This window comes from Dromiciops gliroides, chromosome 2 (assembly GCF_019393635.1).
Source record: "Dromiciops gliroides isolate mDroGli1 chromosome 2, mDroGli1.pri, whole genome shotgun sequence".
Classification (NCBI taxonomy): Eukaryota; Metazoa; Chordata; class Mammalia; order Microbiotheria; family Microbiotheriidae; genus Dromiciops; species Dromiciops gliroides.
Window position 1 is genome coordinate 186,640,579 of NC_057862.1, and position 20,365 is coordinate 186,660,943.

Consider the following 20,365-nt stretch of genomic DNA (forward strand, 5'->3'; position numbering starts at 1 on the left):
CAGTTTCACCCAATTCAAACAATTCTAAATAAATTTTCAGGTGGGGCCTCTGGGCATCTGCCAAATCCCATTATTTTATCACAGTAGATTTGCAGCTTCATGTGCAATTATATTTTTTTATTGTACCATGTTATGGAAATGTTTACTTTGTTCCATAAATTGAAAATAAAAGAAAATTTTTAAAAAGAAAAATGTTTTTGGAATATAAATGTGATTTATATAGAACCATTCTTAAATTCTAGTTCTATGAGGGTAAGGCATATGTTGTGTTTAGTATATTTTTGGCATTTAATAAGCTTAAATTTCTGATCCATTCCTAGACCACATGAACCCATGAAAAGATTGCACTAATGGAATACTGATCCCTTGGAATGGAAACAGAGTAGCTCTACTTCAGGTAGTTCTACCTTATGTTTCTGCTTCCTTAAGTTACTTTAAGTCAGAATAGCATGGTGGAAAGATAAATAGCTTTGGATTCATAGAATCAAAGAACTGGAAGAGATCTCAGAGGAACTCTAGTCAAGCCTACAACTGTTCAGGAATCTCCCCTAAAAACATTTACTTGCTCCATGTGTGATCTTGGGCAAGTAACAACCTCTCTAGGTTCCTGTTTCTTCGGCTGAAAATCCAAGGGGTTATATTAGATGATCTCCAATATTCCAGAAAATTCTATATCCAATGATCCATAAGATATGTTCCCCATAAGACTATTCTTGGTGAACCTTACTGACGCTCTTCTTTCTGCTCATAGTGTATCTTAGGAAAGCGTTAGTGTTCTTAGGTCAGTAACTAAGGGAGAGAAAGTTGGATGAGGATAGCAGGAAATTCGTACCTCTGTATTTGGGGATGATAGAGACAGACAGACACACAGACACACACACACACATAGTTACAGATAGATATAGATAGATATGGAATATATATAGTATATATATATACACACACATATGTATGTATACATACACACATAATTACACATATAAATAGATGATATATATATATAAATTAGATGATAGATTTATCTATTTATATCTATCTATCTATCATCTATCTATCTAATCTATCTATTTATTTTTCCTGGGGAGAAGGACAGAAACAAGTGTAATTTATCTATCTATATCTATATCTGGAGGCAGGTAGGTGGTTCAGTAGATAGAGAACTGGGCCTGGAGTCAGTTTTCAGGACAACGGAGTGGTTTCAAGACAAGGAGTGGTTTGACATCTCCTTCTCCAGTGGATAAAGGCAAATAGAGGTTAAGTGACTTACCCAAGGCCACACAGCTAGTGAGTTCAAATCTGACTTCCAGATACAAATATGGATAAATAAATCATACTTGGCTCCACTCTCCCCAGGAGATATGTATGTATGTATGTATGTATGTATGTATGTGCATGTGTGCATGCATGTGTGTATGTGTGTGTGTGTATAAAATCCCCAAAAATGGAGGGAAAAATTTGCCTCAATCCTCATCCCACTTTCTTTCCTTTAGTGACCTATGTACAATAACACTTTTCTAATACATACTATTAGACGAAAGAAGAGTTTCAATATGGGTTCCTGACAACAGTACTATGTGGAATATAACCTCTGGATCATTGGATATAGAATTTTCAGAGATGTTAGAGATCATCTAAAATAACCCTTTCAATTTTCCAGTGCCTTTGCCAAGAAAAGCTCATACAAGGTAACAATGAGTTGATATGACTGAACTTAACCACACTATAGCTATATCTATATATCTAATCTATATCTGTGTCTTTGTAACTATATCATCTATACATTTAGATCTAGGTCAAGAATGAGAACTAGCTCTTGACTTAGGTAGATTATATAGTTAAAGAAAGGGAGAAGCCAATCCTGACATTTTATAAATGAGGAAACCACAGTCTGGGCAAATGAAGTGACTTGTCCAAGGTTTCCCTAATTTAGCATTTAATCTGATCATAATGATTGTATAAAATACAAGAGATACCATGCATATAGCACTTTAAGATTTATGAATTAGTTTTACAAATATTATCTTATTTAATCCTCAGAAAACCCCTGCTAGGTAGGTGCTCTTAGTATCTCCATTTTACAGTGGGGGAAACTGAGGTAGACTTGCCTAGGGTTACACAGCTAGTATTTGAGGCCAGATTTGGATTCAGGTGTTCCAATTCCAGATTGAATCACTGTGCCACCGAGCTGCCCTAGAAAAGCAAAATTATCCCTTCTCTTAAGGAACTCACATTCTAATAGGGGAAAACAACACACATAGAAGGTTTCAAATGCAAGTTAGCTGCAAAGAGTCAGTGGTTCTTAGAATGCAGCAACAAAGCAGATAGAAAGACATATTCATTAGTGTTGTTTCCATCGATACAACCACTTTTGTCGAACTGTTTACCAGTGCAAAGAACTTTGGTGATGAGAAATGGGATTTTTTGTTCTTCTGTATCTGTGGCTGCTGAAGAATTGCAGGTTATAGGACCTGAAGAGGACACATCTTCACAAGAATTACTCCACTGGATCATAGTTGTAAGGGTGGGCGTGGGTAATGATGCTGGTCTAGGGAGGTAGTCTAGGGAGTGATGCTGGTCCTAGGGTTCTTGGGTTTACTTTATTCTTATAATGGCAAGAAAAAAAACAAACAAGAAAGATGCTTTGTAGGTTGGATGTCCCCTTTGCAGGAAACTTAATGGAAGGACATAAATAAGTGCTGTATGGGATGGTCAGGCATATTTGGGTCATGATCCTGTTGGAGGAAACATGCACATCAAAGAAATCACAGATTGACTGAATATCTGAGCATATGCAAGGCACCACACTAATTTCTGGGCATACAAAAGGTAAAATGAGTTAGCCCTCAACCTTAAGGAATTTATATCTTACTTGAGTGGGGTAGAGGGTATGGCACAAAATGTAGACACATAAGAAAATAGAAAACATACACAAATAATTTTTGCAGGGAGGGAGAGAGCACTTGTAAATGGGTTGTTGGGGCAGGAATCAATAAAAGATATTGGAACCTTGGCCAAGAGCCCAATCTTGCAATACTTTAGGCTGAAACCCAGAAATCCAAAATCTGTTTTTAGATTCTATCTTCTTAACTGGGGCCTAAACTCACCTCCCTAATTTCTCTTTCTTTTATGAAGAGTTTGACTTCATCAACACAATGATAAAACTAACACCTGTGACCATAAAGTATTGAGTTTCTTGACTAGGTCTTCAAAATCCTTAGCAATGTTTGTTAAATTGCTTCTGGCAGAAGGGATTATCTGTGCCTCTGTGAATCTCCACAAGTAGGCAATAGTTATCAAATTTAACAATTGTTGAGAGTTTGTCCATTACATCCTGGATATGTGCCCTGGGGACAAATCAGACCTCTTCATTGTTAAGATCAAGGAGACAAATGTCTGCTTCCATCCACCTAAATAAGAACTTATTAACCACTGCTATTTGTCTTTTCTTCCTTTGACCCTTTCTCTACGATTTGTCATCTGAAGACACTGGTAAAACCATATCATAATTCCTTAGAGCAGTGGTTTCCAATTTTCTTTTTGATTGTGTATCCCTATCAGTAAAACATTCTTGAGCACCCACCCAATTACATATTTGCTTATTTATAAGTTATAGAATGAATGACTGTACTAATTATGAGCATCATGAAACTTGCACAAATGAGTAACTGACAAAAGATGAGGTAAAAACAAACTTGTAGGATTTGCCCCCAACACACTCACATCTACCCTTGTCCTCCAATACTGCCCCTATTCCCTTCCTTTATCCACTGCATAAAATTTGGTACTAGAATCAATAGGAAACCCCAGGAGTTTATTAAATAGGGAAGTGATATCACCCAACCTATACTTCAGGAAAATCACATTGGCAGCAGTGGCAAGAGGATTAGATTGAAAAAAGGAAGAAACTTGAATTAAAGAGACTGATGACCAGGTTATTAGAGTATTCCAGGTGATAGGTGATAAGGAAATGAACTATGGTAGTAAATGTAGGAGTAGAAAAAAGGGTGCCAATGTGAAAGATATTGAGGAGGTTAGAGAAAATGGTCAACAGATTTTATATATGAAATGTGGGAAGAGTGGGAAGCTGAAGGGGGCATGGAGGTTGTGAAGTTATACAATCAGAAGGATGATGGTGCCCTTAGAAATAATAGAGAAGTTTAGAGGCAGCTAAAGAGCACAGGGGTAGCATCCTGCCCCTGGAGTCAGGAGCATCTGAGTTCAAATTCAGCTTCAGACACTGGTTGTGTTACCCTGGGCAAATTACTTCACCCTGATTGTCTCCCCAAAACAAAAACGAAACCAAAATGAAACAAAATAAACAAACAAAAAAGAAATTTGAAAGAAGGATGGGTTTTTTTGGGAAAGAAAATGTCATGAGATTAGTAACAAAATTGAAACTCATCAATGTTCACTCAAAATTAACAAAAAGGGATATTGGTGGCAAGGATGGGGAGTGGGACTGTTATTTACCAATCACTTACAGAAAGCATTGAAGTAGTTCTTTGAGAGGTGGCTGCTGGTGATGATTTGGTGATGCTGGGAGTGGGGAATTTTTCCAATAGTACCTGCATAACTGTTGCCTTGGGACCCTGGGTAGCAATTAATTTATAAATGACTGGAGAGGCTGACTCAGATCAGAGTGGAAAGAAAGAGTTTGCACTACAGAGGGAGAGAGAAAAATGGGAGAATGTAGAGGTAGAAAGTGTGATCCTGTTGAAGAGAAGCAACACAATCGGCTATCATGGGAAGTCTGAGATGGGACTCATTTTCACATCCTCCATTGGCCACACATTCCTTGCAGTTAGACCATGTTTCCCTTGAAGTCAGGTCAAGGTTGTCACTTTGAAGACAGTAACTTAGAGGAGAAGAAACAAACAACATCTTGTCCAGAAAGTCTGCTTTATTCTTCTTCAGGAAAAGCCACATATTTATTATTGAGCTCCAAGTGTTAATTGGCTCTTTTCTTTTTTCTTCTATCAAATTCTTCTACTTTTCCACTTTTGGACACAAATCAGGATTTTACCCTTCTTCACATCTTATTTGAGCCTAGGATCAATACAATGACCCTAAGATCCATGTGCTTCCCTCCCTTCCATATTTAGTCAACTTATTTTTATTTATTTATATAAATATATTTTTTTGTGGGACAATGAGGGTTAAGTGACTTTCCCAGGGACACACAGCTAGTAAGTGTTAAGTGCCTCCTGATGCTAGGGCTGGTGCTCTATCCACTGTGCCACCTAGCTGCCCCTTGAAGATTAATTTTTTAAAATTGCCCTTAGATCCATAAATCATTCACAAGGTTTCTTTTCCTTATTTTCTCAAGTCACTTTCTGATTGTTCCTGAACAGGTTTTGATGCAGAAATTTACCCTTCTCCATGGGCAGGTGTCTCCTTGATCTGTTGTTTTTAGGCTTCAATCCATGGTGACATGTCTGCAATCCATACTGTTCTGGGTATCTTTTGTAGCCATTATCATCTGAAAGACATCTAAAGGGTTTTTTGTTTTGTTTTGTTTTTGTTTTTTAGTGATTGAGAGGATTGGGTTTCATTTTTTGCATTCCACACCACTAAGTGGAAAAGTTGATCTGCACTGACACGAGGGGTTCAGATTTGTAGAAACTTTTTTGTTTTTGTACTGAAAACAACCCATTTCTTCCCTCCACCTCCCCAAGCTGGGGTAAAAATAGTTGATTCTTTCTCCACTACTACCCCCAGGCGACATTCAACCAAACATGATTCAACCTACATACTGTGTGATTACTAAAAATTCCCCCTCCCCCTAAAAAAAACACCCAAAAACTAGGTGGGAGGAAGATCCCTGTTTAGTTGTTGGGAAAGCATTAGCAAAAATTGATTCCATTTACTAGGTATTTAGGCTATGCCCTAAGATAAAGAAAGGAGTCAACTATCAATGCAACCTATGTTGAACCAGAATTCAGTATGTTTTTACATCTGTATTATTTAATAAAATAATCTACAAATAAATACAAAACAAAAGGGCAAATGTAGAGACATATTTCGAGTAAGCATACATATAAAAAAGGTAAGTGCAAATTAGATCTGAATATTCATGAGTCACAAATCATTGACAGTTTGGAATAATGTAAAGCAGCTTTATAAATGAGGTTAAGGCAAGGGACATCAAAGAAATGCATCGTTAAATCAATAGCAATTTGATTGTGCATATACTTGTAAATTGCAGTTACAATTTTTGTGACATAGGAGAAAAAATATCTGATGAAAAAGGAAGACACATAAATACTCCTTTTTTTCCTGTTAGATTTCTGCAATTCAGCATGCATTTGGACACTTGCTGGGGAAAAAATGAACATTCTGGTACTTCCCAGCAAAGATAGAGTTTGCCTCCTTTTTGCTGTCCCATCTCTGAATTGGCCTTGCTTGCTATGCTAGAAAAGTCAATATCCAATGATTCCTATACAGTCACTTTCTAAGACAAAGATAATCACCAAGTGTAGGTGACTTTTGTAGATGACTAAGCTTCTAATCAGAGAGCCACTGTAAAATCACTTCTGTTGGACCACAAGAAGTCTTTCAATGAATTTCCTCTGAGGGAGCTGGATTCAGATGAATTACAGGTATAAGAATAAATTGCTAGAGGAAGATGGAAGAGAGCAGGGCTGTAAAAGATGGGTAGCACAACTATTTAAATCAAAGTTTCTTTTCATTTTTTTCCCAACGTCACTGGTTATTAATTACATATTGGTTCTTTTGTCTCAGTGACATTTTTTAGAGGTTGTTGTTTAATATTTGGAATGTAGGAACTTAAAATACTGCTGATCCTAAACAAATTGCCAACTGGTCCAGGTCCTTCACTTACAGCAGAAATGGTTCCAATTACTTTTTCTTAGATGTGCACATTTGGGTGACTTATCTGCAAGTTATAAATGACGGCTTTCAGCCACCATGCTCTGTGAGCCTCTTCATTGTATCCTTGCCAGTCGTGCAGAATGATTGATGAAGCAAGTGACGTCACTGTGGAAATCACGTTGACGCCAAAACCAAACAATAGCACTAATTTTGGAAGTGGCTGAGGGATTTGTGGTCCTTTCAGAAAATTAATCTACATCTTTCTGCTGGGCTGGGTTTTTAAAACAGCCACTCTGATGAATGAAGTCAACAATTAGCCTGTGTCACATTTGGAAGAGAGAGATCCAGATGTGGGATGTTTGGAAGGAGATAATTTTGTTTTCTCTCCAATTCTGTATGTTAGACTAGAAGAAGAAGTTAATAGGTTATTTATTCATTTATTTCACGTTAGATTTGTGATTTCATTAGGATGCAGTACTCGCAGCATCAAAACTCTCTCCTTTTGATGCAGGTCAACAACACTGTATATAAAGTAGCATTAGAGATTTGCCCGGGGACACTGTGAAAGTAAGTAACTTGTCCATGGTCACACAGATGGTATGAATCAGGGACAGGTTATGAACCCAGGTCTTCCTGACTCCAAGGCCAGACTTAATTCACTATGTCATTCTACCCTGCCTCCCACTTCTCTATTTTATACCCCTTGTGTATCCTAAGAAGCTTCATTCCAAAACAAAAGGCTCTAGAATTTTTTATGGCCTTTTCTATGCAAACTCTGCCTTGTGACTTGCTCTACTGGTTCTGATTGAGTAATCTGATGGCTACAAATGGCTTTGTCTCCATGGCATACCCAACCAGATTTTTTCTATAACCCACTCCTCCCAAAGCAATTAGCTTTTTCTGTCCTTAAGCAAAAACTTCTGTTTTTCCTTTCTTGGGTTATTTATTTCTCTAATGTTTTAAAATGCTTCATTCAAAGAGTCATAGAATACTCAGGAAAGGATCTTACAAGTCATCTAATCTACCTTCTTCATTTTACAGATGAGAAAGCTGAGACTCACAGTCAGAAACTTTCTTTTAAGTATTTTATCCATAGCATTTGACTTAATGACTTCTACTGGCAGGATTTCTCATAGATCAACAATTCTGGGGGAATCTTTTTTGCCTGCATCTTTTTTTTTCTTAATTAGTTCTATTAATAACTGATGATTAGATAGCATTTTAAAGCAGACAAAATATGTTATGTGCCTTATCTTACTTGATTTTCACAACATTCCTATGTTACCTACCACACACAAAGTACTGTTATCCCAATTTGACAGGTAAGGAAAATAAAATTCAGTGATGTTAAGTGGGCCTTGATCACACAATTGATACATGTCAGAGACAAAATTTGAACCCAGTTTTCTTTCTTTTTTTTTTCCTAGCTCCCCCCTTCCCTTTCCACCCTACATTAGAAAAGGATAACATTTGACAGATTTATAAATATATATAAAAGTGTAATGTTCATACTTTTATTTATCAGTTATTTCTCCAGTGGTGGACATTATCTTCCTTTATAGGTCCTTTGTAGTCGATTTGAATACTTGTAATACTCAGAATACCTTGGTTATTCACAATTATCTTTCAAACAATATCACCATTACTGTATACAACATTCGCTTGGTTCTGCTCATTTCACTTTTCATATCATGCAAGTCTTTCCATGTTTTTCTAAAACCAACCTGGTCATCTTTTTTTTTTTTTTTGGGTGAGGAAATTGGGGTTAAGTGACTTGCCCAGGGTCATACAGCTAGTAAGTGTCAAGTGTCTGAGGCTGGATTTGAACTCAGGTCCTCCTGAATCCAGGACCAGTGCTTTATCCACTGTGCCACCTAGCTGCCCCTGGTCATCATTTCTTACAGCACAGTAGTATTCCATCAAAATCATATTCCACAATTTGTTTAGCCATTCCTCAATTGATGGACATCTTCTCAATTTCCAGACAATAATGAGCAGGTTGGTTTTAGAAAAACATGGGAAAGACTTGCATGTAATAATGAAAAGCAAAATGAGCAGAACCAAGAGAACATTGTATATGATAACATAATAATGAATAAAAATATACAATAACAGAAATATTGTGGACAACCAAGTTATTCTGAGTATTAAAAATACTCAAATCAAGTACAAAGGAGAAGAAAGATGCTATTTACCTCCAGAGAAAGCACTGATAAACAGCAGTATGCATAGTTTGGTTTTATATATGTATGTATGTATGTATAAATCTGTGTCAAATGGTGGCCTTTGGGAGAGTTTGGAATTTAAAATGTAACAAAAATAAATTAATTAAATTAAAAAAGAAAATTCAGAATTTTTACATAGCTACTGTAGAGCTGGTAACTGACATTGAAACAAATATGGAATTATCTTGTTAACAAATCGTCCCTAAAAAATAGTATGTGAGTTATTTACATCCAAGATATTGTGAGTAGCTAAAGTAAATTTAATAGTTTGTTGTTTGGGCCGTATCTACTGAAGTCTAAGGATCTGAAATATTTCCTGAAAATATTAGATGATTACGTGTATGTGATATTGTGACAGGGTTTATTATACAAAATGTTCAAAGTGCTAGTATTAATTTGAAACACCTTTGATGCCTTCAAATTTACTATAAACTATATTTATAAATTAATCATTAGTATTATTTGTGTTTATTTTTTTAGGGAGGTGGTGATTTTATTCCCAAATCTGTTGTCACATTTGTCTGACTTGCCATTAGGTAATCAATCTATCAGCATTCCAAGGCATATTTCTATCAACTTATGCTTCAAAATGTCCCATTTTCCTATTTTTTTTTGAGCTCAGGACTAGAATACTTCTTTATGTCTTTGAGGCAGAATTCAATAACACACATATTGATGGCATATGTGAATTCAGGACACCCCAGTTTTCATAATGTACTCAATCCTCACCAAACACTCTTAAAAGAAAATAAATGTCACTCTAGGTAAGTTTGCGCAAAAAAAGCTCTAAATATAAAACAAATCCCATTAAACCTCACAGACTAAATAAGAGGTCTGGAGGTGAGCTTAAAAGATCAGTTTGTCTAGGGGCTATGGATTGGTGTAAAATGCAGAGATAGAAGTTAGTTGGGTGGGGGTGGGGGGTTGTAACATTGAGATTCCTGTTAGGAATCTACCTCTGGGGTAGAGTTGACTAGGAATCAATAAATCAATAAGGCAATTGACAAGCATTTATTCAGTTCCTACTGTGTGCCAGGCATTGTATTAGGTGCTGGGGATAAAACAAATGAAAAAGTCACTATGTTTACATGGAAACAATGAATATGAAATTGGACAGACTTAGAGGGTTAGTGGAGAATAGAAGGGTGTGGTGTGCTATGGTCCATAGGGTCACAAAGAGTCAGATATGACTGAATGAATAAGCAACAGCAACAGTTGTACATTCAAGGAATTTATATTCTATAAAGGGAGACAATACGTGCACATATGAATATATACAAAATAAAACACAAAGTAATTATGGGGATAGGAGGCACTAGAAACTAGGGATAAGGAAAGACCTCATATAGGAGAATTGAGTTGACTTTTTTTTTTGTGAGGCAATTGGGGTTAAGTGACTTGCCCAGGGTCACACAGCTAGTAAGTATCTAGGGTCTGAGGCTGGATTTGAACTCAGGTCCTTCTGAATCCAGGGCTGGTGCTCTATCCACTGTGCCACCTAGCTGCCCCAGTTGACTTTCCAAGGAAACAACTGATTTTAAAAGATGGAAGTGTGAAGGCATTCACATTCAAGGCATGAGGAGTTACTCTATGAGACACAGGAGACAATAGAGGGGAACATTGAGTGTGAAGAACATCAATTGGGCCATTTTGCCTAGATGAAGTGTGTGTAGATATGAGAATCTCTCTTGGTTTTTTTTTTCTTTTTGTTTGTTTGTTTTGTTTTGTTTTAGTGAGGCAATTGGGGTTAAGTGACTTGCCCAGGGTCACGCAGCTAGTAAGTGTTAAGTGTCTGAGGCTGGATTTGAACTCAGGTCCTCCTGACTCCAGGGCCAGTGCTCTATTCACTGCGCCACCTAGCTGCCCCTCTCTTGTTTTTAAAAGAATAAGGAAATAACACATTTCCTTTTACACTAATTCTAGAATCCAACAACTTTCACCGATGATTAAACAAGCATTTAGTAAATGTCTTCTATGTTCTGAGCAGTAAGGGTACAAAGACAAAAGGAAAATGTCCATGCTCAAAAAAAGCTTATATTCCGTCAGGATAGACAACATTTACATATGAATCATATGTGAAATAAATGTAAGGACACACACATAGTTATATATGTTATTTTGCAGGACAAGGGCCATAGTGCTAATAATGGGAAGTATCAGGAAACCCTTCATTCAGAAGGCAGTGCTAAATCTAAATGTTGAATGATGCTGGGGATTGTTAAATGCAGGAGTGAGCTGGAAGTCCATTGCAGGCCTGTGCAAAGGAAGGGAGGCAGGATATGGGATGCAAAATACAAAGAGGAGGAGCATGGTGGCAAAGAATATGAACAATGGACTACCTATGTTCTATTTGGCCCTGCACACTCCATCTCATCATGTGGACCGCTTCCTGTGTCCATGTTCAGCTCTTTTCTTTTGAAGTGGTATTTGCTGGGAATAGTCACACATAAAATTGACACCAGTTTGGGAATTTGAAATAGAGCCAGACTCAGACCATTGGAAGTTGACTTCTCTGAAGCAGATGACATAGTAGTGATTTTAAATCTCTTCAACCTAAAACAGAGTTGAGCTAGTAGCCTAAAGGAGAAAGCCTCTAAATCTCTTTATTACCCACACCCCTATAATCTCTTCATTTTAGCCAAGTGCACACAAGAATGCAGGAGAGCATTCCAATTAAAATGTCCCAAGGTCTTCGTCTCAGATAAGAATCAGGCCTTTTTGAGTTTGCTAGGGGGACAAACTATTTTAAACCCAAGGAAACCATTTTGGACCTTGTTTATTTTGATGACCAACTCATTTTGCTTGGTAAAAGCCTCATGCCAATTTGCCTCCTGTAACGATTGGAATGACGCCACCTGCTGGAGACTTACTGTAGAAGAGTTCTGCCCATGAAGCGAAGGTCTTTGAGGGCAAGACCAGGAGTCAGGAAGTGACGTGGGTTAGTGGGAGGAGGAAGGAAGAGACTGGCGCTCAGTCTCGTGCTCTTTCCTCTGGACTCGGGTGGAGAGCGGAGCTAGAAATGTGCTCTCCCTTTAATAGATAGGAATCTAGGCCTTTCTCTCTCTTTACCAAATTCTTATTCTCCTTAATAAACGCTTAAAAGTCTAACTCTTGCTAAAGCTTATAATTTTATTGGCGACCACTCATTAAATATTTTAGACAGTTTAGCTAGAATTTTAGCCCTTAACACTCCCTACGGAGTGTATGCTCCGGCATCCCATCATTATTTGCCACCAAACTTCAGAGCTATTGTCGAAGCATCTAAAAATAAGAGTAGCTGTTTAACTAATTTTCCCTTTGGCTTAATTTGGCAATTATCAAATCACATTTGTCAATACAACGACTGAATCAGATGTGACCTAGACATCAAGATTTTAAAAAGCCTCTGTAGCCTTTCCTATTATTTCAAGTTATAGTAGCTACAAGCACAATCTTGATTGGATCAATAGAAAACAAAAATGTGCGCTCCTTTGTCATTTCAGAGCCATCTATTAAAACAACTCAGATACAAAAATCAACTTGGTTAGAATACAAATAGGATAGCATAAGGAGGCTTATGTTTAGAAATGCAAGATGCATTTTTTTGGAAAGTATTTTAAGGAGAATTAATCTAATCCTAGCCATTAATATTCTTCCATCATGTGATTTTCATTCTTGGACATGTGGATGCTATAAAATATATTATTAAGGCTTGTCATTTCTTTTCCTCCCTTCCCTTCCTTCTCCCCCTCTTTTATTTTTTCCTCCTGTTTCTTCTTTTCCATTTTTACCATCATTTTTTCTTCTATTTTCTTTTTAAAAATACTAGTATTCTGTGATTCAAAGAAACAATAATTTATGGAGCTGACCCTCTCTCCCCCCCCCCCCCCATCAATCACATTAAACTAGTAGGACCATCTCAAAGACAGCCTGGATCCAGAGGTAATAATAAGCCATGAACCAGCCAGCAGTAGCCGAGGTGAGCTTAGCTTTAGTCAGTTAGACACCACAGAAGTATACATTTACTTTTTAATGATTGCTTATGATCTTGTAGTTCATACTCGTACATTTTGGGGGCAAGTTGATTTCATATTGTGATTGGGGATGCTACTTGGATGCTACAACATCAGCAATGTCTAATAAACATGTGTAAGAAACACAGCCATGCTTGTGGCTGTTGTGAAGAATGCACATAAATGCATAAGTATTTTCAATTACTAACATTTATTTTGATGTTTCTGTTGCTTTTGTGGCTTTAAAAATGGAAAAGATAAGTGATAGATTAGAAATCATCACCTACAGCTGGCATAAAAAAAAAATTTCCCCTCCCCTCACTGGTTTGTATTTTTAAGGAATCTGTGTATCTTATATATCCTGATATCCTATGTACAGAAAGTGACATCTACTGGAGAAAGCAGAGCTGAAGATTTCTTTTCCAAACTCCTTTCCCTGTAAACTTTTAGAGAAACTGTACCAGCTTCAAGCTTAGACCCAATTTTAAGTAGCAAAGCCTTGAAAAATGTACTAGCTGCCTATACAGAGCATGAAGCCTGATTGAGTTTTCTTGATGCTTTTTCAAAAATGACTTTGGGCAATAGTGGTTGTGGGCCCACTTAAATGATATGGCTGTTTTTGGATTTCTCAACTTTAGGATACAGACTTTATGCCCCAAAGGCTAACACTGATGGGATTTTGATGAGCATAAACCCTTGAACGACAGGTATGACTGTAATTCCACTGGGTAAGTTATTCTGAAAAAAAAATGGAGTGATAGTGTGTGATTTTGTTCAAATGGAAATGAATACAAGATTTATTGGCAAAGGGTAAGTGGACAAGAAGATGGAGGTACTAATAGGGTACACAAGTTTTTTTCTGATACCTGGCCCTCCTTCCATCAACCACTTTTATCAGTCAGCAAGCATTTAAGCATGACTGTGTTCCAAGCATTGTTTTATTCACTGGGAATAAGAAGACACAAGGAAAACAGTCCCTACCCTCGAGTAGCTTATATTTTTACCAGGGGAGACAATGTGCCAATATAGTTATATACTACCTTCCAGTATCATTATTCTGATTCACTCTCGTTGAACAGATGTGTGTTAATTTCCTGGGCTGGGGTGGAGCCACGTTCACAGGATATTAGAAGAGACTGTCCAGAATTTCTCCCTCGAGGCCCAAACTAAGAAGTAAAAACACCTTCCCTAGAAGTAGCAATAGTTTCTTCTATGACCTTTTCTTAAAGGACACTAATTCCTATCCTTTGCTTAAAAGATTTTTCCTTAAGGAGCTCAAAGTATCTTAACCCTTTAGCTGCTTTCATTCCAGTTGAAATTTCTATCTCCTTCATTTTACAGTTTGGGAACCTGCACAGATATATTGTCTGTTTGTAGAGAATTATATCTGACTCAGACTTGACAGATTAGAACTCAGGTTCTTTTTTATTTTAGGTCATAATCTTTTATACCATCCACCGGGCTTTCTTTATTTGGATTTAGGTATAAAGTCTTCTATGGTTTAAGTAGCTGTTAAAAAAAATTCCAAAGGGCTAATTAAAAAATAATCTTATTTTGTTTTTTGTATTAATACTCATGTACTCCCTCTGCTGGCGCTACTAATTAGCAAACACCTTTCATCCCAAAGCATTTTTGACATAATCAGTGATGCCAAATGGTTAAGCAAGACACCATGCAGCTTTTTAGACTGAAATTGATAAGGAAAGTAACATGTCAGTAGCATTCCATGTAAAACAATCAGGCAGGAATAAAAGTAAATCATAGGTTGAAAAAAATTACAAAATATGAACAAATTTTTTTTCAGGAAACAGGGAAAAAAAGTTCACAAAGTCCATTAAAAAATGTTTGACAAGTACCCTCTTAATTAACCAAAACAAAACTGTGAACTGTGTTAACATTTAAAAGAAATTAAAATGTTTTTAGCAAGAGACAAAATACAAGATTTCTGTTTTGATTGCCAGTTTATCAGGAGTGTTTCACTTTGTTTATACATCTACCAGAAGTTGATGTGTCTCTATCTTTGTAGGTATTAATGTCTATCTAGAATATATAGATATAGATGTAGATATAGATATAGATAGATAGATAGATAGATAGATAGATAGATAGATAGATAGATAGATAGATAGATAGATAGATAGATAGATGTCCAATGTTGATAGACTGGATCAACTTCTCACTAGCTATATCTCTATTATAACATTACAGAAAAAGAAGATAAAAGCTTTTTTTCAAATCCTAGGCCTAATCACAGAACAGAGAAGTGACTTTTGGGAGGTGCATTTACATGAAATTAAGGTCCATTTAATAAATTACCCCTTATGGGGCACTTTGAACCCTAGTGGTCAGAAGAGGTTAATGCACTCCGTGCAAGTGAGGCAAGCATTCACTATGTAAGGCTAGTAAGCAACAGGGCCAACAGTAATCTAGACCTTCTCTGCATTAATAGCCTAATCTTCTTGAGTAACCTTTGTAGTTTTCCATATTATGCAACTCATCGTTTGTTTACAGTTGATTTACATCTTGTTTTCTCATAACTTGAACAGTTTTCCCCTCTTTTCCATTCTTTAATGTCACCACTCTTGTTCACACCCTCATTTCTGCTCATCTGCATTACTTGTAATAGCCTCCTAACATGGCTTCCCACCTACAGGCTCTTCTTCCTTCAATCCATGCTGCCGCTAGGTTAAACTTTCTGATGCATAGCTATGGTCATATTATTCCCATGCTTAAAACTCTTCAATGATTCCTCCTGCCTACTAACTGAAATCCAAACTCCTTGGTTTGGTATTCAAGCTCCTCCCTAATCTGATTCTGGACTTCTCTCACGTTTTTGTTCTGTTCGTTAGTCATGTCTGACTCTTCATGACCAGAGTTGGAGTTTTCTTGCCTGAGATAATGGAGTGGTTTGCCATTTCCTTCTCTACCTCATTTTAGAAATGAGGAAACTGGGGCAGCTAGGTGGCTCAGTGGATAGAGCACCAGCCCTGAAATCAGGAGTACCTGAGTTCAAATCTGGCCTCAGACACTTAACACTTACTGGCTGTGCGACCCTGGGCAAGTCACTTAACCCCAATTGCCTCACACACACACACACACACACACACACAAAGAGAAATGAGGAAACTGAGGTAAACATGGTTAAGTGACTTGTCCAGGGTCACACAGCTAGTAAGTATCTGAGGACAGATTTTAATTCAGGTCCTCCTGACTGTAGGGCATGCACTCTATCTACTTCATCTAGCTTCCCCTTTTCTCTCATGTTATCCCCTTTTTAATGGTCTATACTACAGTCAAATAGGACTATTTTTCTCCCCCTCAATAGGTAATTTGTGGTCCATCATACCTTTTCTCATGCCCTTACCTCATTGCTTCCAGCTAAACTTTATTTAAGGCCTAACTCAAATGCCAATTCCTCCATGAATCCTTTTGTGATTTTCCCAGTTAGAAATGAACCTTTCCCACTTGGAGCTCTCATTATCCTTTCTCTGTACCTTTCTTTCATACTTCCTTTCCTATTAATTTGTAAGCATTTCTTATACCTGCTGAAATGTAACTTTCTTGAGGTCAGGCACCAGATATTCTTCGTATATCCTGTAATGTCCAGTTCAGGACTCTGAATGTAGCAGATGCTCAATAGATGGCTTAAAGAAGCAAACAAAGACAAAAGACTTTGCACAACTATTTAGAACTAAACAACTATGGTGGCATATGTTTTTGGGTGGCAGTATTTCAACCCCAGAACAAGTATCCTCCTTCACTCTTTTGTTGTTATGTAATCCAGATTCAAGAGGGTAGTTTCTTCAGTACCCTGTTTGTTGATATCCCCTTCTGTTTCCAGTTTTTTGCAAAACTTTTTGCATCTACTTGTTTCTCCTGTGTTCACAGGCCCATAGGATTACAGTTTTAGAGCTGGAAGGGACATGCTGGGTCATCTAGTTCAACCCATCCATTTTACAGATCAGTAAACTGAGGCTCAGAGCAATTAAGTACTAGCTTCAGGTTATAGATATAGTGTTAGAGAGGGAAAGATATTTTCCTCCTTGCCTCCTTTCAATCTTTGACCATCATAAATACACAAACCTCCCTTTAAAACAAAGAAGGAAAAATAAAAGTCATTTTAAGTAAAGCAAAACAGTACAACTTGGAAACATTTGTCTTCTGTATGGGAGAGGGTCAGGAGGGCTAGGAATGTTGGCACTGCTAGATCACCATTCCTCCTTCTAGGTCAGTCCTCATGAGCATCATCTAGGGAAGCCAATCCTTTGTCATCCCACCAATTGCCATCCAGAGGAGAGACAAGTCAGCAACAAAGGACCTGAGGGAGAGACCCTAAGGTGTCAAGATATGTTAGGCAACTCTAACCACCACTATCACTTTAACCCTCATCTCTCTGCAGATCCTAATGGAGATAGCCCAGGATCCTGAACCCAAGAGCCTTGGGAATAGCATTGTACTTCCTCATTCTTCCCCCCAACCCTTCTCCCCACCAATCGCCATCCCCACTTCCAGCTCAGTTACCACAGCCATCACTGAGGAAAAAGGTAAGTGCAAAGAGGGGGTCCACCTTCCTCATTGCCACCAGCAACAGCTACTGACCAATATTTAACAATAGGCAAGTAGGCATTGAAGCCCTTAGAGTGGTAGGACCCTCTAGGCCATGGCTTCTTAAACTTTTTTCCATTCATGACTCCTTTTTGTGGGAGAAATTTTTATGCAACTCTGGGGATATAGGTATATGATAGGCATAACCTTTTACTGTTGCCAATTTTTTCACGACCCCCACATTCAATCACATGACTCCATATGGGGTTACAATACAGAGTTTAAGAAGCTTTTCTGCAGGACATCATTCCTGCTTTCAGCCAAGCCCTCCAAGCCATCATCTAGGAAAGCAACTACTATAGAGAGGAACCCAGACATCTCCACTATCTGCCAACTAACTGTCATACTAAGAGTAGGCATTAGCCAACCTATCTGAAGCATCAGGGCACCCTAGAGGAAAGATGGGAGGCAGTATATTCCAGACAGGTCAAACCACTACCACCACCTTGACAGCCATATTGACAGACCTTCATAGGGACCTCCCAGACCCTGAAACCAGGAATCCTGGAATAGGAACATGAAATAATGACATTAAAGAAGACATATTTGAATCTGCTTTGTTGTCTAACCCTAAGTATCAATGGGATTTTTTCATCTGTCTTGTATATAAATTGTTTCCTCCTTTTGATTGTAAGAAACTTGAGAGTAGGGGCTGTCTTACTTTTCTACTTGCATCCCAGTATTTAGCTCAGTGTCTTGCATATATAGTTAAATATTTAATAATTCATTCATTCATTCATTTTGTAGGTGGTATCATAAGGTTAAACAGGTCAGAAAAACAAAACAAAACAAAACACTTCATCTAATAGAAACATGAAAAAGACAAAATAGGATTTTAAGGGATAGTCTTTCTTTAACAGAATGATGACATTTTCCTCTTGCAGGAATAGAGAAATCAGCCTACTTTGGCCATTTTACTTAAACAACTTGCTTCCAGGTGACTTTGTTAGACTTCTCAACATAGTCTTGACTTCATTTCATTCACCTGAACATCGAGGGAGCATTATTGCAAAGGGAACTAAACTTATGTGACAGCCATTTATGTTTGTGCTGGAAGCCCTGAGTCTCATTGTGACTTTTTCCTGAAATGTCATACATCATGTCTAGTCCAAAGATCAGGTAACTTCTTTACCATGACCCTCTGTGTTTCCTGTCGCCATGAGGTTTAAAAATTGAGATGGAAGGAGGACTGGGGCATTTTGTAGCATGGCGCATGCAGGTCAGAGAAGAGATTGAACCCTTGTGATATGCCTACTAGGCAGTGTCATGTCTTAAGCTATTTGAGAATTAAAAGTAACATCTCTGTTAGGCGGCATAGTCACACATGTGGGAGGTTATGTTCCTTTCAGTTCACTGATCAATTTTATTTACCAAAAGCATGCCACAAAGCATTGCTTCTAGGTACTCTTTTCAGGTCCTAGTTAAATACAAAGAGATTCATCACCAGTAGTCAGCCCACTTGGTGATGAATGCTATGGCCATGGCAAATCATGAAACAAAAAGAAATACAAAATGGTCCTCAGAGCCACCAGAAGAGGCCTTCCTTTTATGTCTGCAGAATGGCGGATAAAGAGACAGGCAATGCTAAGAATCAAACTTTTTAAAAAATAATTTACAAACCAGTCAATCATTCAACTGAACAAAGCACCTTTGGCCCAATTGTCCCTCTTCAATAAATGGGCCTAGACCACAGCATCTTTGGTTTTATCTTTTATAACAAGTTTATCAAATTGCTGTTTGAACTTAATACCATACTATATACTATGGAAATTTAGATTCTGAAATAATATTGCCAGAAAGTTAGAAGATAAAAGCTACACAAATGTAATACTTCTTCAGTTTTCAATGTACTCTGTTTTCTATGTACTTAAAATGATAAGTTAATCAATCAATAAGAATTTTTGGGTTGTCACCCTTGGATTCACCCCTTTGCTTTGTGTCCTGGAGGATATAGAAGCTTTAAATATGACTCCTGACATCAAGGAATTTACAATTTAGTCAATTTAATATAATGTAATACAACTGGAAAAATTAACAAATAGTAAGAGATGGTATATCATTAAGTACCTACACATAGTAGGTGCTAAAAATGCTTACTGATGGATTTCTTGATAAATGTTAAAATTTGTGGCCCAGATTATAAGTACTTTGACAGCACAGGGAAAGAGATGAATTATCATTAAAGGCTGCTGCAGACAAGAAAGGCCTTATAGTGGAGGTAGGAGGAATATAAGATAGGCCTTAAGGAAGAGACAGAATTTGGGTAGTTAGGAAAATAACAGGGCATGAGGGTGGTGTGTTTAGGAAACTGAAGATTTCTGCCTAAGAGATATTGTGTAAAGAAGTAGTGAGTATAAGTTTGATTGCATTGGTCATATAGTCAGATTGTTGAAGGCCTTAAAAGGAAGAAAAAAGCCCTGAATGTGAAATGCAGTGGAGCCATTGTGAGAATGCTTTCATATTTGTTATCTCATTTATCTTATCATTTTTACCCCCAAGTAAATTAGGAATTAGCTGAATCCAGGTATAGGCTTATCCTCCCTCTCCTCAACTCCTTTATAGACTAGACCACTTTTTACATTGTAGGTGATATTGCATCAGCAGCAGTTGATACATATTTAAATACCTTTAATATTTAAATGACCAAATGAATAAGTAAAAAACTTATTAAGTGTTTTACTATGGACCAAGCACCATGATAAGTGCTAGGGA

The 20,365-nt window shown here is 37.4% G+C and overlaps 1 long non-coding RNA gene across 2 annotated transcripts in view; it reads left to right on the forward strand.

Annotated features, from left to right (window-relative positions):
* Positions 1-20,365, forward strand: part of LOC122742212 — a 47,862-nt gene that overhangs the window by 23,092 nt on the left and 4,405 nt on the right. For both annotated transcript variants that reach the window (XR_006354906.1, XR_006354907.1), the window contains 2 exons: positions 13,687-13,755; positions 17,448-17,592. This is a non-coding gene — a long non-coding RNA (uncharacterized LOC122742212). The remainder of the gene's footprint in view (positions 1-13,686; positions 13,756-17,447; positions 17,593-20,365) is intronic.